The sequence below is a fragment of the Ornithorhynchus anatinus genome, chromosome 9 (assembly GCF_004115215.2).
Source record: "Ornithorhynchus anatinus isolate Pmale09 chromosome 9, mOrnAna1.pri.v4, whole genome shotgun sequence".
Taxonomy (NCBI): Eukaryota; Metazoa; Chordata; class Mammalia; order Monotremata; family Ornithorhynchidae; genus Ornithorhynchus; species Ornithorhynchus anatinus.
This window is the reverse complement of record NC_041736.1, coordinates 1,957,227-1,984,444: the sequence shown is the minus strand read 5'-3', so window position 1 is coordinate 1,984,444 and position 27,218 is coordinate 1,957,227.

Sequence of the window (27,218 nt, the reverse complement as noted above, 5' to 3'; positions counted from 1 at the left end):
CACTTGGAACCCTGAGTCAGAAATTTTCCACGGGGAACTCGGTGGTCTCGGCGACAGGATGCGGTTTCCCAAATCCACCGACGGCATTTATCGAGCGCTTACTCCGTGCAAAGCCGAGCAGAGTGGATGTTCCCTACCCACGTTGAGCTTAAAATCTAGAGTGGGAGACAGGCATTTATATGAATAAATAAATGACAGATACGTTACCTAAGTGCTCTGGGGCTGAGGGTGGGGTGAATATCATGAGATTACAGGATACAGATCCAAACGTGTAAATGATGCAGAAGGGAGAGAGAGTCGGGAGAATCGAGGGCTTAAACGGGGAAGGTCTCTTGGAAGAGATGGGATTTTAATAAGGCTTCGAACCTGGGTAGCGTGGTGGTCTCACGCAGCCGGAAGGGTCGGCGGTGATGTAGATGAGGTCAAGGCCGGTGAGTAAGCTGATGCCAGAAGAGTGCGGTGTGTGGGCTGGGCTGCGCCAGAAGATCAGCGAGGTAAGATAGGAGGGGGCGAGATGATTGAATGCTTCAGAGATGACCGCAAGGAGTCTCTGTGCAGGAGTGGACGGGCAGCCGCCAGAGGTTCTTGAGGAGCGGGGAGTGGGGAGAGGGGAGAACGCTGTTTTAGAAAAAGGACCCAGGCAGCACAGAGAAGTGTAGACTGGAGCGGGGATAGACAGGAGGCAGGAAGGTCAGCGAGGAGGGAGATGCAATGACCAAAGCGGGGTACGATCAGCATAGTAGCAATTCGAATGGAGAGGAAAGAATGGATTTTACCGATACGGTGAAGGTAAAACGGACGGGATTCGATGACGGATTGACTACGTGGGTTGAATGAGAGAAATGAGTCAAGGATAATGCCAAGAGGATGGACTTGAGAGAGGAGGAGGACAGTGGTATTGTCTAACGGTGCTCGGCACATGGTAACCGCTTAACAAATGTCACCATTAATAATATTACAGTGATGGGAAAGACACGGGGAGGACAGCTTTTGTGTGGGAAGACAAAGACTTCTATTTTGGACAAGTTTCGTTTGAGGTGTCGTTGGGACTTCCAGGTAGAGCTGTCCTAAAGGCCAGAGGAAAAGCGAGGCTATAGAGGAGGAGAAAGGTCAGGTCTGGGGAGAGAGATTTGGGACAACAGCCCACATATGACGAAGCCATGGGAATGAATGAGTTCTCCAAGGAGTGGGTGTAGATGGACGGAGACAAGAAGGAGACCCAGAACGGATCCTTGAGGGACCGTAACCGTCTGAGGGTGGGAGGCAGAGGGGGAGCCCGAGAGACCGAGAAGGACCAGTGAGAGAGATAGGAGTAGAACCAGGACAAGACAGTGTCAGTTAAGTCAAAGGTCGGTTAATGTCTCTAGGATAAAGAGGTGGTCCGCACCGTGGCAGGCACCTGAGCGGTCTAGGAGGTTAAGGGTGGAGTCAAAGCTGTGGGATTGGGCAAGAAGAAGGTCATCTCTGATGATGGAGCCGACCGCGAATTTCTCCTGACCGTGGCCAGTGGCTCCTGGCCCCGGGAGGAGTCCCATCAGCAGAGAAGGAAGAGCGTGGAGTGGACGGTGACCTGTTAACTCTGTCTAGCTCTGTCACCGTTGTTGTAAGTGAAGCCTGTAGATTTCTGTGGCCTCCCCGGCTATAGCTTTAGTTGACTCGGGCTGAGAACGTAGTTCTTTTTTTCCAAATCACGTCCTCGAGTCTCGAATAAAACACAGCCAAAGAGATTATTTAAACAGCCGTCTAATAGAAACAGAGAGCATTGCAGAATGCCTCTCCTTGGGCTCCGGCAAAGCTTTTCCACGCGGCGGGACTGTAGAGGACACAACCATCCAGACCGCTGAGATCTACCCTTTTCGGTCCGAAAGTGCCGGGTGGGCTGCCGACGTGAAAGTCTCGACCCCCCGACGGAGACTACTGACCAGGGATGAGACTCGGATGTCGCACGGCGGGAGCAGTTAGAGGTTGGAAAGGGCTGGCCAGCCTCTGTTCTTTCTGCACAGAGAGAAGTTCTGTGGCCCGGTGGAACGAGCAGAGGCCCAGACATCGAGTCCCAGTCCCGGCTCCACTACTTACCTGATCTGTGAGCTTGGACAGGTCACTTCTCCGTGCTTCATTTTCCTCGTCTGTGAAACGGGGATTCGGTGCCTTTTCTTCCTCTCCCTTAGACTAGGAGCCCCACGTAGGATAGAGACTATCCGATCTATTTTGCACGATCTGCCCTAGGGCTTAGTAGAGCACGGTTATGATCAAATACTGATAGCGGGATTGGGCTGTGCAGGATCACTATCATCTCTGCCCCTGTTGGGGTCGATCTGCTTTGACCCGCTCCAGACATCTCTTCAACCTTCATCCTCTGGAAATCCTCCGTCCTGCAGCAGGTACCTCGAGGACGTAACGAACGGTGCAAGATTCAGGATGTCTCCGACTCTTCCTGGCTTTCTGTCTTTTACCCTCCCCGACTCTCCGTTCACCTCGGCCCAAGCTTCCTCCAGGTCATCGGGCCGTTGGAAAGGCGTCCGCTGGCTCGCCTCCTTCGTTTCGAGACCGAGGAGCCCTCGAGGGCAGGGATCGCATCTCCTGACTCTGTGATCCTCTCCCAAGCACCCGGTACAGAGCTCTGCACAGGGTAGGTGCTCAGTCCAGACTTGCCGGGCGGCGCCAGCCGAGAGGTTGGGCCTCCACTTGCACAGGGCAGAACCAGCCCGAGCTGGGTGAAATCTAGGGAGTCAGCGACGGGGATCCGTCCACCGCCTGCCGATCTCGAAACGTCGACGGGGGGTCTCGAGGGTCTCCGAGTGTTGGTGACTGTGGCTCCGGGGCCGTGGAGGAGGGGAAAGTCTCCAGCTCCTTCAGACCTCCTGAGGTGGCAGTGACCCTCCTCCCCGAGCCGCATCCCTGCCGGCTCAGGGTCTGGACCTCCCCACGTGCCCGTCCCCGGGAGACGGTCCCAGGCTTGGTTTCTCGTGTCGACTCGTTCCAGGAGGCGCTTCCACCCGCAGGTCCTCCGAGATGGCGAGAAGCTCCTTCGAGGGGGAAAGTGGAAATTCCGGCTCCGGTTGACTCCGGCCGCCTCTCAGGCCGAGGAAGGCTGGGAGGCGGAGTGGGGAATGGAGAGGAGAGGGGTGGCGTACGAGCGGACGGACGGGGATGAGAGGGGGTGGGCAGGGTGGCTCGGAGGGGCACAGGGAGGGGGCGGCGTTGATCGTAACAGTCGCGGTATCTAAGCGCTTACTAGGTGCCAGGGACCGTACTAAGCGCTGGGACAGCTACGAGATCCCCTCTAGTCCGTAAACCCGTTGTGGGCAGGGAACGTGTCTGTTAACGACATCATTCTGTGCTCTCCTAAGCTCGTAATGCAGAGCGACCGCTTAGCACAGCGCTCTGCACACAGTAAGACCTCAGGGGATGCAATCGACGAATCGACCGACTGAATGACGGACGGAGGGCCGGACCGAGGGCCGGGCAAATCCACGTATCTGGAGCAACCGGAGGTAGAAGAATGGGGATGAGCCCAGGGGGGAGGCAGGATGGAGAGAGAGGAAGGGGGGGATGGAGAGGAGGAAGGAGCCGGGGGGAGGGATGGGTTCGGCGCGGGGTGGGCAACGGGAACGGAAGGATGAGACGGAGGACGGGAACCGCTAAAAACGTCGAGGGGTGGAGGCGACGACTGGGGAGGGGGGTTCTAGTCGGGGGGGCGTAGCGGGGCCGCGTTGAGAACTCGGGTCCGGAAGTCAGGAGGCCCGGGTCCCGGCTCCACCGCAGGCCACGTCACTGCCACCGCGAGACTTTGGGCAAGTCGCTTAACCTCTCCGCGCTTGAGTTTCCTCATCCATAAAACGGGGTTGACGACCCTGGACTCTCTCCACCTCCCGATGGGAGATCGCCGTAGGAAATTAAAAGCGTCGCCGTTGCGATCGTGATCACTGTTATTGTCGTCGTCATCGTTGTCATTACCGCTTGGATTATCGTCTTAAAGGGCGGGGAAAGAGGGACGGAATAGCTGGGAAGGCGGGGTGCGGTGGGGACAAGGGTTAGGGACCGGTGAGGGCAGGACGGGGCGGGGGGAGAGGGGCCAGGGGAGGGGGCCGCCGGTAGTCATCGGCGGACGGCTACCGTCGCCGACCTCCTCCCCTCCCCGGCGTGCCGAGAAGCGGCCCGGCCCGGCGGGTGGGGCCCGGGCCCCGGGAGTCAGAAGGCCACGGGTTCTCATTCGGACTCCTCCGCTCGCTGCCGTGTGGCCTCAGGCAGGCGACTCCACTTCTCTGGGTCTCGGTTCCCTCTTTTAGAAAACGGAGATTGAGACCGCGAGCCCCACGAGGGGCAGGGACCGTGTCCAACCCGATCCGCTTATTTAATGATAATCATAACGACGCGAATCATCACGACATGTGCCAAGCGCTGGCTACGAGAAGCAGCGGGGCTCAGCGGAAAGAGCACGGGCTTGGGAGTCGGAGGGCGTGGGTTCGAATCGCGGCCCTGCCACCTGTCAGCCGTGGGACCGCGGGCAGGTCACTTCACTTCTCCGGGCCTCAGTTGCCTCATCTGTAAAATGGGGATTAAGACAGCGAGCCCCACGTGGGACAGCCGGATTCCCCCGCGTCCACCCCAGCGCCGCGTGGGACGGTCCGATTACCTCGGATCTAGCGGAGCGCATGGCACATAGCAAGCGCTTAACAGACACCAACACTGTCATTATCATCGTCGCGTACCAAGCAGCGGGACAGATAGAAGGCGATCGGGTCGTCCCACGTGGGGCTACCAGGCTTAACCCCCATTTTATAGACGAGGCGACCGAGACAACCCGCATCTCCCCTGGGGCTTGGTAAGCCATGACATCTGTTAAGCACTGGCTACGTGCCATGCACTCCGCCGGACCCGAGGCAATCGGACCGTCCCACGCGGGGCTCACAGCCTTCGTCCCCGTTCGGCAGTCGAGGGAACCGAGGCGACACGGGTAGCTCCCCGGGTCCTCGGCGAGCGAGCGAGTAGCCGATGATATCCGTCGAGCCCCCACCGTGCGCCGAGCACTATCCCGAGCGCCGGGACGGACCCGAGGTCCTCAGGTGGTCCCACGCGGGCTCCCAGTCTTAAACCCCGTTCCCCAGATGGGGTGACCAAAGCCCGGAGAAGCGAGGCGACTCGCCCGGGGTCACGCAGCGGACAAGCGGTGGGGCGGAGCTCAGAACCCGTGACCGCCTAAACCCGAGCTCTTCCCACTGAGCCAGGCCGCTCCTCTAGGTCGGCGACGAGGCTCAGTCGAAAGAGCCCGGGCTTCTTCATCACGACGCCTAGTAGAGCGCCCGGCACGCGGCGAGCGCCCAACGAGTAATAATAACGCCGGCATTTGTTAAGCGCTCGCCACGGGCCGAGCGCCGTTCTAAGCGCCGGGGTAGACGCGGGGGGATCGGGCCGTCCCACGTGGGGCTCACGGGCTCCATCCCCGTTTTACAGAGGAGGTAACCGAGGCACCGAGAAGCGAAGCGACTTGCCCAAGGCCACACGGCGGACGAGCGGCGAACGCCTGTCCGACCAGCACAGCGCCCGGCCCGTAGTGAGCGCTTAACCAGCCCCCTCCCGGTTAGGATGGCCGGCACGGTGCCCGGCACGTAGTGAGCGCCTCCCAGCCCCTCTAACGGGAAGCAGCGTGGCTCACTGGAAAGAGCGCGGGCTCGGGAGTCAGAGGTCACGGGTTCGAAGCCCGGCTCTGCCGCCCGTCAGCTGTGCCACTCCGGGCAAGTCGCCTCGCTTCTCGGTGCCTCGGTTCCCTCATGGGGAAAAGGAGGATGAGGACCGTGAGCCGCAGGTGGTTCGACCCGATTCCCCCGGGTCTACCCCAGCGCTTAGAACAGTGCTCGGCGCCGAGTAAGCGCTCGCCAAATGCCAACGTTATCATCCTCGTAATCGAGGACGGCGACGAGGATGCCGAGGGGGAGGCAAGGGTCCGGCCCTCCTGCGGCTGCCTCCCTCCCTCCCCGCGGGGCTCCCGGCCTCTCCCCGCCCGTCCGGGGGTCGGGGGGTCGTGGGGGTCGGTCCGCCCGCGCCCCGCGTGTGTCCTCCCTCCCTCCCACCCTCCCTCCTTCCCTCCCTCCCTCCCTCCCTCCCTCCCGGGCCGTGATGTAAGGCGCCACGCAGTCCGCCTCGCCAAGTGCGGCCGGTTGGCACCTTCCCCCGTGCGCTGCCCGGCCCGCGGACCAGCCGGCAACCACCGGGGCGGGACCCCCGCCGGCCCGGCCCCCGTCTGGGGGAGGAGCAGCGGGAGCGGCGGCGGCGGCGGCGGCGGCGGCAGCGGCAGCGGGAAGAGGAGCCGCCGGCAGCGCCAGCGCCAGCATCTCCACCGGGACTCGGAGCCCCCGCCGCCTCCCCCGGGGTCGCCCACGGGCGCGGCCTCGGACCTGCCCCCGACCGGCCCGTCGCCCTCGCCCCCTGACCCGTCCACGGCCGGGACCCGCTCGGCCCCCCGGCCCCGTTCAGCTCCTGCCCCGGCCCCCCCCCCCCCAACCCCCGTCCGGTCCTGCCCCTTCTCCTCCCCTGCCCGTCCGGCCCTGCCCCGGCCCTCCCCTTCCCTCCTCCCCATCCGGGACCGGTCCGGCCCTGCCCCCCCCGCCCGTCCGGGACTGCCCCAGTCCTGCCCCTGCCCCCTGCCCCCTGCCCATCCGGGACCGCCCCCACCATGCCGGACTTGCTGCTCGCCCTGCTGTCCATCTCGGGATTATTGCCGGCGGCCAAGGGGCTGCCCGGGGGGGCCGCTCGAGGTAAGGACGGCCCGTCCGCCGCCCGGGGCAAGCGGGACACGACCCGGGGGGGGTGGGGGGCGGGGGACGGGGGCCGGGAATCAGATGGGGAGGTGGAGGGGGGGGGGGGGTCCCTCCCCCGACCGCGCCTCGTCCTCCGTTAACCTCGGACCGTCCTCTCTGCAGCCGCGATACGTCAGGGGCCGGTGGACCCGGGGGTCCCGGGGGGGAGGATGCCCCGGAGGGTACGGATTTCCAGCCGGGACCCGGTCCCGGCACCTCGACCCGCCCCCTCCCCCTTCCCCCCTCCCCGGGTCCCCGAAGAGGACGATCGGGGTGCGGGGGGGAAGGGGGGAGAGGGTCCTCGGGGGTTAACAGGCCCCCTCCCCGGAGGGGAGCCGAAACCCCGCATTATAATCAGGGCGGTCATCCCGGTTTGACAGACGACGCTCAGCCTTTTGGTTTAATTAGGGAAAAGAGATAAACCGTAGCCCCATGCCAGCCGGGGAGGAGAAACGTATCGGTGACCCCGTCTGACGACCGGGTTCGTGTGAAGCCGACTGTGCCCCGACTAGAAAGTATTACTTCGTTAGAGCGAAGAACGCGGGCGGTGATCGTGCACGGTGGCGGTGGTCGTCGTTATCCGCCGGCGGGAGAGACCGGATCCCGTGTGGCGGTTTGCCCACGCCCGCACACGGGCGTTATACCCGTGTTCCTGACGGGATGCCGGGCGGTTCTGTGTGGGCTCCTTCCGACGGCTTGCCGGCGGTATCCGTCCCGACTGCCGATTGGTTCTACCTTGGAGGGGAAAGAGATGGATCCCCGCCACCTATTTCCCAGCGCCGTGCTGCGCTTTCCAACTTCTGGACCTGTCTTGAAGTTGACGGAGAATTCGATCGCGCGTGTGCCGATGCTGAAGGAAGGGATGCGCTTCTTTGACGCGCCGAATCCGGAAGCCCCAGCTTCCCGTTCCAGGGGGTCCGGATAAGTGGGCCGAGTGGAAGAAGGGGCTCGGGTCCGCGGGCCGAGCCGAGGTTGAAAGGAATGATGGTGTCGTGCGCTAAAAAAACCGTGCTGGCGTTATAACCGGTACTGTTTTGCCATCTGCGGTTGAGTTCCACACCTCTAGGGCCCCGGCCTTCTGAGCCGGGGGTCCGGGGGGGTTTTCGTGTTTACGAAGGCGTGGCCGGGGAGGTCGGTGCGACGTCTGCGGGGCGCGGGCATCGATAAGAAGTCAAACGTGCCGAGTTCCGTCGCGGCGGGTTTTTCCCGAGCCCCGAAAGTGAAGCGCTGGGTCTCTTTCTGTCTTTTCCCTACGGCGATCCTGCGTGTTCTCTTATCCGGTTTAGTGGGGCCGGGCTGTCGGAGGAGCTCCCGGAGGTGGTGGCGGAGGTCTGTGGGGAAGACCGTCGGGCCTCTTCCCCGGGGTTTTTCGTCTGCCTTCCCATCTTCTCTCGTGTCCCCGGGATGAGCGTCTTTCTGCGACCCCCGCCGGAGGAATGATGACGTCGGTATCCGTTAAGCGCTTACTGTGTGCCGAGCGCCGTTCTAAGCGCTGGGGTAGCCACGGGGTCACGGGGTCGTCCCGCGTGAGGCTCACGGTTAATCCCCATTTTACAGATGAGGTGACCGAGGCCCAGAGAAGTGAAGTGACTCGCCCGCAGTCACGCAGCTGACCAGTGGCGGAGCCGGGATTCGAACCCGTGACCTCTGACTCCCAAGCCCGGGCTCTTTCCACTGAGCCACGCTGCTCCTCCGGAGAAGGAGTGGGTCTGGCTGCGGGTAGAATCGGGGAGCGGAGTTCTCTGGGGAAAGGGAGCTCCAAAGCTTGTTTGTTATAAGACTGATGGTCCCCCCCACCCCGCCACGGCTCCATCCCCACCGAGCTCCCGGCGATCGCGAAGCGGGGAGAGGGTCACGGAGCCAAGGGGAGAGAGCGGCTCGCTACGGGCCTGGCCGGGAGACCGGCGAAGGACATCCTCTGCGGTGTATCGAGTTCCCCTCCCGCGGATCCCTTCCTGAAGGAGGCGAGCACGGGAGAGAATGAGGACCCCGAGAGCCGTGTACCGGTAGAGATTTGTGTCCCTTTTCCCGGAGAGCTTGACCGAGCTGGGGCGGGGCCCACCGGCGGTTCTCTGGGGGCTGCGGCCAGGGCGGCCTGGGTTTGCTCCCGGGGTCCGTGCCACCTGCTGCTTCCGGGTGGTGTCCGATGGTCTTAACTTTCCAGGCTGCGGTTCCCCGGAGGTTCACTCCCCCCGTCGCCGAGACGGCGCCAGCCCTTCAGGGTGGATTTCCCGGGCGTCCCGGTATCCATCCAGCTCTCAAGGGTCTCAGGCTCTCCCGCCCGCAGTTTTCCGGGGGGGGGGGGCGTTTCGTTTTGATCGTGGTTGTCGGGGGTCTTAGCTTTTTTACGCTTGTGCCATTCTGACAAAGGGTTAAAATAAAAACCGCCTCAGTGATGTCACTGAAAAGGCCGCGTCTTAGCAAATCTTAGCCTCCCCCCGGTTCGCCCAGAATCGGGGAAGCTCGGAAGCCACCGGGTCGTCGATCCTCCCGTCGATGGGCCTCGGATCGGGGTGGGGCAGAAACCATCTGGCAGGGTCGACAGGGGTCGGGTCGTTGAATGTCGGGCCGGCTCGAGGGTTGGGGTGGGGAGAGATGTCAGGTAAGTTTTGGGGGCCAGGTCTGGAAAACCAATCGGGTGAAGCGTTGGAGCTTTGAGAGGGGCCGGGGAAGCACTCCCACTATCTCAGGAGGGATAAAGCCCAGAAAAACGATCCAAACCCATTTCCCGCTGGCTAGATGGCACTGCCTTGCTTCTCTCCACCCGAATCAGAAAGCCACATCTCCGGGCAAAGTGCCGTCTCCTCTAGAAATTGTGGATTTAGGGAGAAGCGAGGTCTCTCTCTCAGCCCTCCTGCCTCTCTCTCTGAAGCCTTGCACCACCATTTGAGGTACAAGAGGAAAGCCTGCTGGGGGAGAAGAGGAAGTAACCTCAGGAAGGAGGATGAGCGAGAAAGAGGAGGAGAGAACGGGATACGGAGGGTGGGCTGGAGGAAGGAGGGAAGTCTGAGACGAGGCCAGGGAAGGCGAAAGTCAGGATGACGCCGAGGGCAGAAGAGACGGCTTACGGCCCAACGAGACGACGTGGCTTCGTCCTGGTGGTCTCCTGGGCCGGAACGGAGGTACGGACCACATGTGCGGTAAACGTCTGGGAGGCCAGATGCCACGTGCCACCGCGGGTCACGGCAAGATTGGGTTAGCCAGGGGAGAGCTTCAGAGAGACCCCAGTGCCTCGAACCTTGGGCGTGCCGAGGGGTGAGTGTGAATTCGAGAAAGATGTCCCAGATTTCCAGCCTCAGTTTGGCCACCAGCGGAGACGGGGCATGCTAACCTTCTCACACCGTACCTCGGTCTCGTCCATCTTGCTGCCGACCCCTCGGAAGGCCCTCCTTTCTCAGATCCCGCCATCACTCTGCCCCTCTTCGAAGCCTTACTGAAGGCGCATCTCCTCCAAGGGGCCTTCCCAGACTGAGCCCTCCTTTCCTCTTCTCCCAATCCGTCCTCCATCCCTCTGACTCGCCCCCTTTATTCGTCTCCCTCTCCCAGCTGCAGAGCGCTTATGTACAAATCTGTAATTTACTTATCTATGTCAACGGCTGTCTCTCCTCTAGACGGTAAGCTCGCCGTGGGCAGGGAACGGGTCTGTTCATTGCTACGTCGTACTCTCCCGAGAGCTCGGTACAGCGCTCTGCAGACGGTAAGAGCTCGATAAATATAATGGAATGAATGACCGAACGAATGAATAGCTTTGGCATTGCAGGACTCCAGGACATTCATTCATTCGCTAGTATTTATTGAGCGCTTACTATGTGCAGAGCACTGTGCTAGGCGCCTGGAACGTACAAATGGGCAACAGACAGAGACAGTCCCTGCCCCTCGACGGGCTTACGGTCTAATCGGGGGAGACGGGCAGACCAGAACAGTGGCAATAGATAGAGTCGAGGGGAAGAACATCTCATAAAAACAGTGGCAAATAAATAGAATCAGGGTGACGTACATCTCGTTAAACAAGGCCTTGAGTTATGCCTCCGGATTCACAGATAGGACGGACCCAGATCCCACGTCACATACGACCACCCGGCCGCCCCTCCCAGCCGGCTCCGGAGGATCCCGTCAAGGTCCCCGTCGGGAAGAGCTGACTGCATCCGGCCTCTCTGATGGCTGTTATTCTCCCGCTATCAACCTCATTGTGGGGACTGTAAGTTTGCTGGGTTGTATTGATACAGAAATCTATCTTCCGTGACTGTCTGTCAAAACAGTTCTTTAGCAAAGGAAGCGCTCGTCTCCAACCCGGAGAGGCGAGCTCAAACAGGATTCATGCTGGGAAAGAGATGCACCACGTCATCAAGGAGCGAGCCCCTTCTCCACCTCTCTAAACACAACTACTTCAGCTTCCCTAATAATCATAACGATGGTGGTATTTGTCAAGTGCTTTCTATGTGTCAAGCACTGTTCTAAGTGCTGGGGTAGAAACAAGTTAATCAGGTTGGACTCATTCCCTGACCCTCAGAGTGCTCACAGCCCTCATTTGACAGAAGAGGGGACTGAGGCCCAGAGAAGTGAAGTGACTTGTGCAAGGTCACACGGCAGACAAGTGGGGGAGTCAGGATTAGAACCCAGCTCCTCCGGACTCCCGGGCCCGCGCTGTATGCACTGTCCGCTAGGCCGTGCTGCTCTGTGGCTGTCCGTACTGGGATAAATTTGTTGCGGGCTAGCCACGAGAACTATCCCCTCGGGGTTTCGTCCCACACTCTCTGGAGATGTGCTCACTCTCTGGAGGGCAGATGGCGGGTAGTGGGTTCAGTTTCTGTCCAAAACGTGGGAGTCAGAGGAGAATCAGCATGATCTTGTGGAAGAAGCACGGGCCGAGGAGTTAGAAGACTTGGGGTCTGGTGCCGGCTCTGCCACCTGTCTGCCGAGTGGCCGCGGGCAAGTGGCTCGGTGGAAAGAGCCCGGGCTTGGGAGTCCAGCGGTTGTGGGTTCTAATCCCGGCTCCGCCGCTTGCCAGCTGTGTGACTTCGGGCAAGTGGCTTAACTTCTCTGTGCCTCAGTTACCTCATCTGTAAAAAGGGGATTAAAACTGTGAGCCCCACGTGGGACAACCTGATCACCTTGTATCCCCCAGCGCTTAGAAGAGTGCTTTGCACATAGTAAGCGCTTAACAAATACCACCCTTTATTATTTTATTTTATTCTCTAGGTCTGTTTCCTCATCTGGAAAATGGGGTTTGGATGCCTGTCCTCCCTCCCCTTCGACCGTGAGCCCCATGTGGGGCAGGGACTGTGTCCCATCTGATCTACTCCAGTGCTTAGTACAGTTCTTGGCACGTAGTAAGCACCTGACAAATACCACAGTTATTATCGCTATTGAGAGGGGAGTTGGGGGCTGCGATATTCACCCACTGAGGTTTCTTTTGGGGTTTAAGTTTCAAAACAGCTTTGATTACATCCAGCACCCACCACCCAGGACCTGAACGGTGAAGTGACAGAGGACAAACGAAACCAGGTCCTAGGGCGAATTTCTGTCCTGAGAATTTGATTCACTCTTTGTTTCCCCTCAGAAACTCTCAGAAAAACCTGAATGCGTTTTGGCTTTGCTCCAATCCCCTGGTTGATTCGGGGGTTTTGATGCCGACGTGGTCGAACGAGCTGCATTTCAGTCTGCCAGCGATGCCTCCCCTTGTCAGTCCGAGGGGCCGATTCTCCGGCAGTCTCGGGCGATCACGCTCAAAGCTGCCATGGCATCCTTAGCCCAGAAACCTCCTCTCTGCCTCCACGGCTCCTTAACAGACAACGGTGGCACCTGGGACGCTGCTGCTACACAGATGAAGAGCGTTCCGTGTTTTGTTTACTCCGCCAAGTATTTTGCTGGAAACTGGGCCCCCCCATGGAGAAACCGTTTGCTGTCAGAGAGGCAAAATGTTCCTTCCAGTAGAGTGGGTGCTAGCGAAGAGCCGGATTCCTGATGCATTCGGGGTGTTTTGATGAGGAGCAGTTTCATGGGAGCCTCAAGAAAATTTCCGTACCTGGACACGCCGGGCAGAGGCTGCCCTGGGCGAGGGGAGGGTGAGGGGGTGTCCAATCTGGGGGGTGAGTGCAATGATAATAATAGTTATGGTATTTGTTAAGCGCTCACTATGTGCCAGGCACTGCCAGGCACCAAGCACCGGGGTGGACGCAAACAAATCGGGTTGGACACAGTCCCTGTCCTAGGTGGGGCTCACAGTCTCAATCCCCATTTTACAGATGAAGTAACTGAGGCCTGGAGAAGTGAAGTGACTTGCTCAAGGTCACACAGCAGACAGGTGGTGGAGCTGGGAATAAAACCCATGATCTTCTGACTCCCAGGCCTGTGCCCTATCCACTACGCCATGCTGCTGCTCACCTCACGACGGGAAACCAGCTTCCCCCAGCAAGGGGGAAGTGCTTAGTTAAGTGCTTTACTACATAGTAAGTGCTCAATAAATAGGACTGAACGAAAGGGGAGGAAATGCCTTTGACTCCAGTGTCACTCTCTCGCTAGCAGCCCCCCTTTCTGGTCCACATGTTGATTTCATAAGGAGTCGTTTGGGAGCATCCTCATTTCATCCCAGCACAGATCACTGCCTGGCAACAGCTGGAGGGGTAGAAGGCGGCAAGAGTCTAAGGAATCATATCCAAGGTCCTCAGCAAACCGGGAGTCGCAAAACCTCCTATCCTCCTTATTAAATATTGACTTCTCTGGCGCTTCCTAATGATCTGTCGTGGCTTCTTTCCCATTCCACGGGGATGGTCCCAAACTGGTATCGTCCCTTGAAAGTTAAATAAACTGAGTCTTCCCTTGCACAAAACCAAATCGAGCCCTCTTTTCCCCGACTCCTTTTGCGTCACCTAAACCCTGGTATCTGTAGCCTCGAAATGTTTGCTATTTACTCCACCCTGAGACCCAGGGCACTTATGCCCAAAGCCTTAATTTATTTCAAAGTCTGTCTTCCTCTCTAGACTGTAAGCTCTCTGAGGGCAGGGAATGTGTCTACCAACTCTATTGAACGGCACCTCCCAATGTCTAATACAGGGCTCTGCACAGAGTAAGCACTCAATGAATACCATCGGTTTAAATCAAGGAAACCCAGGGCGACATAGTAAGATCTGGACATTTTGCTTCCACTCAGTTCAGGGACTGATTGGATGAGCCACCAGGAAATTATTTCTCAAGGGTGCCTCGGGAAAAAATGATTGCTTTATCTCTGTATTTGACATTGAGGGCCAATTGTGTTGCCTCTTTCCTCGTAAGGCAGTATGTCTCATGGAGAGAGAACTGTTCTGGGAGTCAGAAGTTGGGTTCAAGTTTCAGCTCTGCTACTGACCTCCTGTATCACCTCATGTAACTCTCTTAACCACTCTGGGCCTTATATGTAAAATGGGGATCCTACACGTAGCTACCTCCAGCGACCTTTCAGGAACTTGGTGAGGGCAAGACAAGACAGTTGATAGCCAAGACCTTGGAGGAAATAAAAATATTGGGAAATTCTGGTAAGATATGTCAGCAGTTCCATGCTGATTCTGTCTTTGGGCTATTTATTTCGGTTAAGTTCCCTCAAAGAGTTAGCGTGTGTTGGTGATACGTATGTGTTGGTGAGAACTGACAAACACAATTTTATCCTTGCCCCTTGATAATTTTACACTTGCTGGTTTTATTTGCTCATTGTTTTCATTTTCATCCTTTAAAACGCATCTAAAGTCAACTGGTTGGCTAAAACCCGACTCCGAGTCCCAGATTCCACCCCGACAATTCGGCACGCCGGCCCACGGCTCCCCGATTGGGATCGCCTGCTCCCAGCACCAGGGTTTTTGTTTTTAATTTACCGTCGTCCATAATTGCTTCCATATGCAAATGCCTCAGTTCTGTCTCAGTGTGCAATTAGGTGCCTAATCACAGTAAAAGATGCGATCACACGGTTAAAATGCGGCCCGCCCCTTCTTTTAGCGCCTTCGGATGAGGTGCGTGCCGAAGTTGCCCCTGTCCCACCTGCTGGAGGGATTGTCAGTGGGTTGTGGACCCGTGGGTCCCTGCTAGCTAATCCCCTCTTGAAGCACCCGGGAGAGTCCCACGGCTTTCTCCGTTCACGCTGCGTTTCTTCGGAACTGATCCGTCCTTTCAATAGTATTTATTGAGCGCTTACTATGTGCAGAGCACTGTACTAAGCGCTTGGGATGAACAAGTCGGCAACAGATAGAGACAGTCCCTGCCGTTTGACGGGCTTACAGTCTAATCGGGGGAGACGGACAGACAAGAACAATGGCACTAAACAGTGTCAAGGGGAAGAACATCTCGTAAAAACAATGGCAACTAAATAGAATCAAGGCGATGTACAATTCATTAACAAAATAAATAGGGTAACGAAAATATATACAGTTGAGCGGACGGGTACAGTGCTGTGGGGATGGGAAGGGAGAGGTGGAGGAGCAGAGGGAAAAGGGGAAAATGAGGCTTTAGCTGCGGAGAGGTAAAGGGGGGATGGCAGAGGGAGTAGAGGGGGAAGAGGAGCTCAGTCTGGGAAGGCCTCTTGGAGGAGGTGATTTTTAAGTAAGGTTTTGAAGAGGGAAAGAGAATCAGTTTGGCGGAGGTGAGGAGGGAGGGCGTTCCAGGACCGCGGGAGGACGCGACCCAGGGGTCGACGGCGGGATAGGCGAGACCGAGGGACGGCGAGGAGGCGGGCGGCAGAGGAGCGGAGCGTGCGGGGTGGGCGGTAGAAAGAGAGAAGGGAGGAGAGGTAGGAAGGGGCAAGGTGATGGAGAGCCTTGAAGCCTAGAGTGAGGAGTTTTTGTTTGGAGCGGAGGTCGATAGGCAACCACTGGAGGTTTCGCAGGGTTCTCCTTGTCACTAGTCGTGGCATAGTGGGGAGTCACAGTAGTAACTCTACCTGCTTTGTCTTCCCTCCTGGAGCGTTATACTAGCTGGCCCTGCAAGTACGCCTTGATTAGAGTGAGGGGCGCAATTGTGAAGCACAGCTCTTCTTTGGAAAAAGAACTCTGGAGATCCTAGGTCTTCCAAATTGGTTAAACGGCCTCCGAAAGGAAACAACTTCTGTCTTGGCAAGGTTCAGACGAGGCACATTTTAGATCTGGGGGCTTTCTTATTAACAGTGGGATGTCTCAGCCCAAGTTTCAGCCTCTTCTTTGTCCCGGAAGATAGAGTTTTCACACTGATGAAGGCTATTGTTGTAATTCAGCCGTATTTTTACAAGAAAAATGCCTTCCTTCTCCTGGGAAGATCAAGGGAGCTCAAAAAATTAAAGTCGTTTGATTCCTACTACCAATAGGATATCGCCTCCCAACTTCGGGCTATTTCACCGATTTATCCCTCCAGCCGTCTGGAGATGGCTTACCTTTTAGAAATAAGAATATATAATTCCTTAAGAATCCCCCTACCACTGAGTTTTTATTTAATCACAATCCTTGAGTGTTGGTCTTTCTTCTTGAAACCAACAAAGGAAAATGCAAACTGAGAAACGGAATCGCAATTGTGTTGCTGTGAGTAATCTTGGTGATAGCAAGGAAACCGTGTGAAAGGAAGATGTCTTTCTAATGCTCGGAAGTCTGAAAGTCTTCGGCACACGTGGTTTGTTCAGAAGAAACGATGTGCGGAAGGAACTGCTGGCTGGTGAGAGTGGGGAGAGATACTTTACTAAGGGATGGAAGGGCACGGGGCTGTTCCACTAAAATTCTTCTTATTGCCAGAGATTTACTGAAATGATGAATCGATCCCACTCCTAAATCAATATTGCTATTATTGCATTTCGTAAGCACTTACTATATGCCAGACATTGTGCTAAGCACCGAGGTAGATACAGATCATCGGTTAGGAGCCCCTCCCTGTTCTACACGGCACTGGATAGTCACCCCATTCTCGACCCCACAGTACTTAAGTGCGTATCCTTAAATTATATATTATAAATTATTTATTTATACTGTTACCTCTCTCCCCCTCTAGACTGCAAACTTACTGTGGGCAGGGATAATGTCTGCAAATTCTGTCGCATTGCGCTCTCCCAAGTGCTTAGCACAGTGCTCTGCACACAGTAAGCATTCAATAAATACCATTGACGATGAAACAGTGAAACCTACAGTTTTCATGTTGAAAACATATTCAGTGGTACTAGCATTTAACGCTCGTACGGTAATTTTCCGATAGGCCCTTCTTTCAGATAAATTTGTTATGACTGTGTATGCCGCAAAACTATTGTCATCGGTGATAATGATAAGAATACTGCTGCACATCCTAAGTCAATTCAAATTTAATATGTAAAATACATAATTACATAATCACTTGAGCCCTGGCACCTCTTTCATTATGAATTAAGCATTGCCTCCAGTTAAAAATAATTCTTTTTCCAAGGTTGAGACGATTTGAGCAAAACTAGGCATTGATCGGAAGACCGAGGAGGCTTAGTGGAACAGGGTAACATCAGTAGGTGTCATTAACCTCTTAATGAGAATGGGCAGGGGGACAGGCTGAAGAAGAAATAGGGCGGGTGAAGAAAATAAGTAATAATTGTTATTATTTTGGTTTTCATTATACTCTTCCTATGTGCCAAGAACTGCACTAAGCACTGGGGTAGAAAAAAATATATTCAAATGAGACAGAGGCCAGGGCCCACATGGGACTCACGGTCTAAGTAGGAGGGAAAATAGTATATTGAATCCCCATTTTACAGGGAACTGAAGCACAGAGAAGTGAAGTGGCTCGCCCGCGATCGTACAGCAGGTAAGTGACAGCCAAGATTAGAGCTCAGGCCCTCTGCCTCCCTCGCCCCTGTTCTTCCCACTAGGCCAAGCTGCTTCCCCGTGCAGAAGAGATCTTGAAAAGGCAAAAAAAGGTAGAAACCAGGCCCTCTCTTCTTGCAGCCAATCTCGAGAGGCCTAGAGGGGACCCCCGCTAGACTCCCCCAAGGACAGCCTCGGTGTCCCTGCTAGCTGGAGAAGGGAAATCAATTGTGAGAGTTTCTGTGGGCCACCTGAGCCTGTGGAGGAAGCGTTGGAGAGGTGGGGTAGGTCCTGGAGATTCCAGCTTTGGGTGAGAAGTTCTTCTCACTGACCAGCAGTGGAGAGGTGACTGACACCCTGACCCGCACAGGAAAGGAGCTAAAGGTGGTAAAGGTCAAGAAAGAGCGTGGCTTAGTGGATAGAACACGGGACTGGGAGTTAGGACGATCTAGGCTGGTTCTAACCCCGGCTCCGCGACTTGTCTGCTGTGACCTGGGCGAGTCACTTCGCTTCTCTGTGCCTCGGTTACCTCATCTGTGAAATGGGGACCAGGACCGTGAGCCCTATGTGGGACACGGACCGTGTCCAACCCGATTAGCTTGTATCTATCCCAGCAGTTAGTACAGTACCTGACACATAGTAAGCACTAACAAATGCCACAGAGGAAGGAAGTTTTTTTCTTCTTGCTTCTTAGGAGAACTCTAGTTTAAGCCACAGACTGGCTATAATAGTATTTTTCTTCCTCTGTTGTGATTTTTTTAAGCACTTGATGTGTGCTTGATGTTGGGATGGACATTAGACAATCAGATCGGACACAGTCCCGCTCCCACGTGAGTCTCGGTCTGAGAGGTAGGGGAAGCATGGATCTAAATCCCCATTTTGCAGATGAGCAAGTTGAAGCCCACAGAGGGCAAGTGCTTAGCTGAAGATCACCCAGCAGGAAGGCCAGAGGCAGAGCTGAGAATTGAACCTGGGCCTCCAGACTTCTATCCCACTGGTCTTTAGCCTAAACCGCACGCTTTTTCTGTTATTACTAGTGGAATATGACCCACCCGTGTTCTACATTTCATGGCAGTGCAGCCTGCAAGAATTAGTGTTCAAAGACCTATTATCCTTCCAGGTTGTGACTAATCTTTCTGCCTGCATATCCATTCGTGCCTCTGGAGAATGCTAGCTGCATATATTTTCTAAATTCTGGGAGAATATATTTCCAAGATGCCCAATAAATGGAATATAAATTGTTGGTGTTCTCAGGCTCTCGCTCAGCTCAATTCCCCTATTAACGGGCTCACTTTCCCTGAAGAAATTCTCCTCGTCGAATCTTAGATTACAGCGGAGTTGGAAGAGACGTGAAGTAAGTTGCGAACACGTGATTGTCAGTACAGTGATGTCTGAATTCCGAACTGCTATGCAAATGGAGAAGCAGCGTGGCCTAATGGATAGAGTTTGAGCCTGGGTGTCAGCGGGACCTGGGTTCTAATCCCGCTCCACCACTTGTCCGCTGTGTAACCTTAGGTAAGTCAACTCACTTCTTTTTGCTCCGGTTACCTCATCTGTAAAATGGTGGCTAGCCCCATGTGGGGCGGTACTGTGTCCAACCCGATGAGCTTGTTTCTACCCCAGCTCTTAGAACTGTACTTGACACATAGAAAGCGCTTAACAAATACCTTAAAAAGGGGATGTGTCTTAGCAGATGGTTTACCAGTCTATTATTTCTAATTTTTCTGCATCAGTTTAATTGAAAGCACACCCCGATTCAGTCATCGAGTTCCTCCTATAAACCGGCACACACATTTCACTCCTCTAACACCAACCTACTCACTATACCTCGATCTCATCACCACCGAACCCTAGCCCACATCCTGCCTCCGGTCTGTGGCACTCTTCCCCTTCAACTCCGACAGATGATCGCTCTCTCCACCTACGAGGCTTATTAAAAGCCCTCTCCTCCAAGAGGCCTTCCCTGACTAAGCCCTCCTTTTCTCTTCTCTCACTCCCTTCTGCATCACCCTTGCACTTGGATTTGCTCCCTTTATTCACCCCACCCTCAGCCCCACAGCACTTAAATTACGGATATGGACCCATTTTAATGTCCGTCTCTCCCTCTAGACTGTGAGCTCCTGGTGGTCAGGGAATGCGTCTAGCAACTCTGTTATACTGTACTCTCCCAAGGGCAAAGCACACTTGCCCTGCCCTCAGTAAGCGCTCAGTTAGTAGGATTGTTTCATTGCTAGACTGTGGAACGTCTGTCGGGAAATTGAGGAGAAAGTTCCAACCGTGGAATTGATGCGGTCTCTGCCTGAAGGGACTGACCATTTTGTCTGATAAGCAGTGGGGCGTAGTGGATAGAGCATGGGCCTGGGAGCCAGAAGGACCTGAGTTCTAAGTCTGGCTCTGCCATCTGCCAGCTGCGTGACCTTGGGCAAGTAACTTAACTTCTCTGGGCCTCAGTTACCTCATCTGTAAACTGGGAATTGAGAGTGTGAGCCCCATGGGGGCCAGGGGCTAAATCCAACCTGTTAACCTTTCATCTACCTCAGTCCTTAGAACCGTGCCAGGCACATAGTAAGTGCTTAATAAATGCCATTATTATTACTGTTATTATTTGGATGGAGTGTGAAAGCATCCCAAGAGATCTTTCTCGAGAATCTTGCCCTCTCTCTGCCCTCATCCCTGACCTGTTCACCTGGGCAGGAGCGGCCTGCCCTTTAATCTCCCGAAGTTGAAGCGGTCTGGGATTTAATGATGTTTCTGAGGCAGGAGGTGGGCAGGCGGAGAGGGACAATGGCTTGCCGTAGTTTCCCCGCACAGTCACCAGTAGGGAGAAAGGGTGGTTTGGAAGGAAATTCAATGGCCATATTGCATATTTCGCAAGCTCAGGCACTGAAAAGTGATTCATTTTCAAGGAAAGATCCAACAGTGGCTGGGTGCCCAGCTCTGTTCTGACTCACCCTCTGCCCTGGAGTGGAAGCTCTTCGGGGGGCCAGGAAATAATGTGTTCTGCTTCTTTTGTTCCTCTGCAAGTGCTTAGTACAGTGCTGTGCTGCCAGCGAGTGCTTAATAAATACCATCCTCATCACTCGATCATGGCCTAGTTGAAAGAGCCTGGGCCCGGGAATCAGAGGACCTAGGTTTTAATCTTTGCTCTGCCACAGATCCGCTGCGTAACCCTGGGCAAGTTACTTTACATCTAAGCACTTCGGTTTCCTCGGCTGTAAAGTGGAGATTTGATACCTGTCCTCCCTGGTACTTAAACTGTGAGCCCCATGTGGGACAGGGATTGTGTCCAACTTGATCAACTCCAATTTACCCCAGCACTTAAAACAGCGCTTGATACATAGTGACCATTGAACAAATAAGAGAAGCAGCGTGGCTCAGTGGAAAGAGCACAGGCTTTGGAGTCAGAGGTCATGAGTTCAAATCCCGGCTCTGCCACTTGTCAGCTGTGTGACTGTGGGCAAGTCACTTAACTTCTCTGGGCCTCAGTTACCTCATCTGTAAAATGGGGATTAAGACTGTGAGCCCCATGTGGGACAACCTGATTCCCCTATGTCTACCCCAGCGCTTAGAACAGTGCTCGGCACATAGTAAGCGCTTAACAAATACCAACATTATTATTATTATTATAAATACAACAATAAGCAAAATAATTGTAACAACAATAATAATTATTACTTATTTATTTAGAGAGTGGGACACAAAATGAAGCTTAAAAACTCTGCTTAAGCAAAGCACCCATTTTTCACATTATATTCTGACTTCTCTCCCACCAATCTTTTTACAGGAGAAGTTGGAATGCCATTAGACTCCCTTAAAGTACCGCTTCCTTGCGGACTTGTAGAGAGCTGAGCATAAACTTTGCCAACTCTTCCCAAGCATAAGGCTGTAAATTCAAGATGGATTATTTTGTTGAATTGCCCTTTAGAGTAATCTTCTTCTAAGGATTTCCACAGGGTGGTGGTGAGCTAGTTACAGTCCAAAAAGAATAATTACATGGGACCACTAGTCGGGGGAGAAAAGGTTATTTCTCACACCCCTGCATTGTCAGTAGTACCAGAGGTGAGGTGTGAGGTTCTTTATTACTCTAGTTATTTCTAAAAGCAAAGAATATATTTAAATATGTTAATACTTAGAAACCTTCCAACGCACTGACTCACCGAAGACTTCGGAAGTCAGGATTCCTCGAATTCGCTCTCAGGGCGGTGTTTCGGCTGACAGTGTCAGTAGGGTTTTGATGATCTCAGGGATGAGTGGTTACTGGAATTTCAGGGATATAATGGGAAGAGAACATTTCTCTTCCAAGAGGCCTTTCCTGACTAAGCCCTCTTTTCTCCCTTCTGCGTCACTTCTGCGCCTGGATCTCTGCCCCTTAAGCACTTTGATATTACCCCACCCCAGCCCCACAGTGCTTCTGCGTATACCCTTATACTCTGCCATTTCCCTTATCTGTAATTTATTTTAATGTCTATCTTCCCCCCTTGACTGTTAGGTTCTTACGGGCAGGGACCGAGTCTACCTAGTCTTTTGTACTGTCCTCTCCCAAGTGCTTAGTGCAGTGCACTGCACACAATCTGGGCTCGGGAAATACCACTGATGGGTTTACTGGTGATGGAGGTCGGATTACTTTGCGGGGCGTTAGGGGTATCGGAAAATCCCCGCTGGATCAATGAGGGGAGATTCTTGGATGGAGAAGAGAGAGTTCGGCGTGTTGGGTGATCTGTGTCGGGCTACTGGGGGTAGTTAGATGGTCCGTGATGGGTTACCGAGGAGAAGAGAAGTAGCACAGCTTAGTGGAGAGAGCACAGGTCTAGGAGTCAGAAGAACCTGGGTTCTAATCCTGGCTCCGCAACGTCTGCTATGTATTTTGGGCAAGTGATTCACTTCTCTGGGCCTCAGTTACCTTGTCTGTAAAATGGGGATTAAGACTGTGAGCCCCATGTGGGACAGGGACTGTGTCCAACCTGCTTAGTTTGCATCTACCCCAGTGCTTAGTACAGTGCTTTGAACAAGTGCTCAGCAAGTTCTATTAACATTATTGCTGTTATCGTTATTATTAAGAGTCAGGGATGGAGAGGGGAGAGTTAGTGGTGTTGGAAGGTCCCCGCTGAGTCAGGAAGGTTGAATGGTCCACCCCTAACCAAGAAGCTGGATGGCAGCCTTCTCACTGTTGTCCTAACTTATCTGGGTGCCCCTGTTGGAGACAGAACCCTGGAATGGATGAAGACCTTTAGCCAGGCTCGGTAAGGACATCAATTACGGGTTTACGCTTCCACTGAATGGCTAATTGGGAAATGGTTTTGTGGTTGACTTAGAAAAAAAAAATCTGCGTAGAAGAAAGACAAGGTTTTTGGGTCAGGCCCAGCAGTCTTCTTGACTTTGATGAGACTGTCAGGGACAGTGTTTCTCTGGCTTTGGTTCAAACCAAAGACTTTACCATCGGGTGGAATTTTCCATCCCCACCCCAGTGTTCTAGAGTTAGCTTAGAAGCATGAGGACATTTGTATCTTTGATAAACACCAAAGATTTAAAGCTGTTCCCACCCCCATCCCAAAACATTGCTATCCCTTGTGAAAAAACATATTTTTTTCCAGTAAGAAGGCTGTGATTTAATAAAACCAAATAAACGTTCAGTGCCTCTCAGTGATAAATTTGCATAAAGGACAGTTTGCTTTCTTGTCAGTAACTGCATGCTAAAGATTTTCTGTCAGAAAATCAAAATGAAGCCTAAAATCAAGGCTCTGTTTTGTCTGATTTAATACTATACATATCATCCCATACTGCTTCTGAAATCACAAAGCCTGCCGTCGCCTTTGAAAGTTGACACTGTACTTTGCGGATGCAGTTATTTTCTTTTCAGGTAGGGGATACAGGAGAATGTTCCTGGGGCTTCTGACTTTTTTTTTTTTCTGCGATGCAACAGATGCTCAGTAAAGAAAGTGCTCTTCTACTTTTCCTTCTTCAGAAAAAAGCCCCAAGCACAAAAAAATCTAGACGACGGGTGTTAGGCTTTAATCGTTGGACTTGGTTCTCTGACTCTGGAGAGGCCTGGTTGGCAACCGGAAAACTTTGCTTCCAAATTCTTTGGATCAGGTATCCCTGATGGACATCCAAAATTTGGGTCCAGGATGGCAGGAGGTGTAGGCATCGCTTGATCTCCCGGCTAAACTGGGCCTTTCTGGCTGCCAGAACCATAGTTATTGGAGTCCAGAGATAACCAGTCATTTAATGAATCGATCAATAGTATTTACCGAGTCTCTACTGACACCCAGTACTACGACACGTAGTAATAACGATAATAATAATGATGGTGCTTGTTAAGCACTTACTATGCGCCGAGCTCCCTTCTAAGCGCTGGGATAGATAGAAGGTTATCGGGTTGTCCCTCGTGGGGCTCACAGTCTTAATCCCCATTTTACAGGTGAGGCAGCTGAGACACAGAGAAGTTAAGTCACTTGCCCAAAGTCACACAGCCGACAAGTGGCGGAGCCGGGTTTAGAACCCACGATCTCTGACTCCCAAGCCCGTGTTCTTTCCACTAAGCCACACTGCTTGTGGAGCCCAGCAGAAGAAGCAACACCCACCACACCTGACCTCCTCTGTGTGGAGCACTGTCCAGAGCACTTGGGAGAGTACATTGGAGTTAGAAGATGTGATCCTTTGCCCTTAAAGGACACAATTTTCTGTGGGGAGAGTGCTGTACTAAGCGCTTGAACCTGGAGCTAGTAGACATGATCTCTGCCCTCAAGGAGCTTACGGTCTGCAGTGTGCAGAGCGGTGTACCGAGTGCTCAGTGTCCTGAGCACTTGAGCGGGAACAATAGAGCTAGTAGAGACTACCTCTGCTCCCAGAGAACCTACAGTCTAGCAGAAGAGACAGACACAGATGTTTTTACGGGCAGAGGAGGGAAGGATGAATGGATAGGGGGATGATTAAGTAGTTAAAAAGCAGGGTGTATGCCGATCGATGTGTAGTGATTATAATATTAATGACTGTGGTATTTATTAAGCACTCACTTTGTGCCAGGCACCGTGCTAAACGCCGGGGTGGAGACGAGCAAATTGGGTTGGATACAGTCTCTTGTCCCACGTGAATCTCACGGTCTCAATCCCCGTTCTACGGATGAGGTGACTGAGGCCCAGAGAAGTGAAGTGATTTGCCCAAGGTCACACAGCAGACAGGTGGCGGAGCTGGGATTAGAAGCCCTTGTTCATTTTCCTGGCTGTGTCTTGACTTTTCCTAGCTAGTCCCAGCCCTGGGCATAGAGCCTAGACTTTCCCCAACCACCAGTCCAACTCTTGCCACTGGATGCTGACTCTGGTCAGGCAGGAATCCATTAATAATAATTATAATCATAATTACGGTGTTTGTTAAGCATTTGTTATGTGTCAAACACTGTTTCTAAACTTTGGGACACAAGTTTCCGCCCCTGTCTACATCTCCGCCCCTGTCCTCTCCCCCTCCCTTCGGGCTCGCATCTCCTCCCGCCTCCGGGACGTCTCCACCTGGATGTCGGCCCGCCACCTAAAACTCAACATGAGCAAGACTGAGCTCCTCATCTTCCCTCCCAAACCCGGTCCTCTCCCAGACTTCTCCATCACCGCTGATGGCACGACCATCCTTCCCGTCTCTCGGGCCCGCAATCTCGGTGTCATCCTTGACTCGTCTCTCTCGAGTCACACATCCTATCCGTTACCGAGACCTGCCGGTTTCACCTCTACAATATCGCCGAGATCCGCCCTTTCCTCTCCACCCAATCGGCTACCTTACCGTTACGGGCTCTCGTCATATCCCGGCTAGACTACCGTGTCAGCCTTCTCTCTGACCTCCCTTCCTCCTCTCTCGCCCCGCTCCGGTCTATTCTTCACTCCGCCGCCCGGCTCATCTTCCCGCAGAAACGATCTGGGCACGTCACTCCCCTTCTTCAACGACTCCAGTGGTTGCCCGTCGACCTCCGCTCCAAACAAAAACTTCTCACTCTAGGCTTCGAGGCTCTCCGTCACCTCGCCCCTTCCTACCTCTCCTCCCTTCTCTCTTTCTACCGCCCACCCCGCACGCTCCGCTCCTCCGCCGCCCACCTCCTCGCCGTCCCTCGGTCTCGCCCGTCCCGCCGTCGACCCCCGGGTCGCGTCCTCCCGCGGTCCCGGAACGCCCTCCCTCCTCACCTCCGCCAAACCGATTCTCTTTCCCTCTTCAAAACCCTACTTAAAACTCACCTCCTCCGAGAGGCGTTCCCAGACCGAGCTCCTCTTCTCCCTCTACTCCCTCTGCCATCCCCCCTTTACCTCTCCGCAGCTAAACCCTCATTTTCCCCTTTTCCCTCTGCTCCTCCCCCTCTCCCTTCCCATCCCCACAGCACCGTACCCGTCCGCTCGACTGTATATATTTTCGTTACCCTATTTATTTTGTTAATGAATTGTACATCGCCTCGATTCTATTTAGTCGCCATCGGTTTTTACGAGACGTTCTTCCCCTCGACTCTGTTTATCGCCATCGTTCTCGTCTGTCCGTCTCCCCCGATCGGACCGTGAGCCCGTCAAACGGCGGGGACCGTCTCTATCTGTTGCCGACTTGTTCATCCCAAGCGCTTAGTACAGTGCTCTGCACATAGTAAGCACTCAATAAATACCATCGAATGAAAAGCCGTGACCTTCTGACTCCTAGGCCAGTGCTCCGGCCACTTTAAAAACCGAAGATTGAGTATTTTTTGAGCATTACTGAGATGGAGGCACCAACAGTAGCTTGGCCCTGCAGGTTTCGGGGGATCCACAACGTTCCCCATCCAACTTTTAACCGAGGCCATTGTGGGCGAAGGGAGTCACGGCCTAGGCGGGTGACAACATGCTTTCCGTCGTAGTGAACTGCGCTCTGTGGCACACAAAATGTAATTTTGCAAATAGCCACAGGGGGACACAGCTCCGATTACAAAATGCAATTTTCCAAATGCCCGGCGGAAACACCCTATCGTTTCGCTTATCTGTAAGCTTTCCACTTTCAGTGGGGGGAAAAAAGAACTTTGACAATAAACTCTGCCACTTTTTTATCACGGCAAACTTGTTAAAAATACATTTGGGCCAATCTGAAAATAACCCAGACCAGAGACCGAGTCTGAATTAAGGCTTGGGTTTTAAACCCTTCAGCCTCTCCCACACTGACACCCTGCCTGGCTCTAGGAACATGATACCCCAAACTCTAAGGCAAGTCTCCTTCCCATTCATTTATTCATTCATTCAATAGTATTTATTGAGCGCTTACTATGCGCAGAGCACTGTGCTAAGCGCTTGGGATGAACAAGTCGGCAACGGATAGAGCCGGTCCCTGCCGTCTGACGGGCTTACAGTCTAATCCCCATCCTTTCCCCTTAAACCTGACAGACCTCAATCGTGCCAATGCCCCGGGTCACCTGGATAGGTCTTTTCTCCTCCGAAAATAATTCATCAGCGTTCCTTTAAAAACGATGGGGACGGGAGGGAGTCAATCGGTAGATGCTTCATAAAACTGCGTTTATTCTCCAAGCACCAAACCCTGCATTTGAAGAGGAATCCTCACCCCTCTCCAGGGAGATGAAATGTAAAGCGACAACTATAAATCCTCAAATGCGTGGCCTAGAGAAAAGCCATCACTGGATCAGCCCGGTAGTAAACAGAATAAATAATCGACTGCTAGGCCGTCTTAGGAG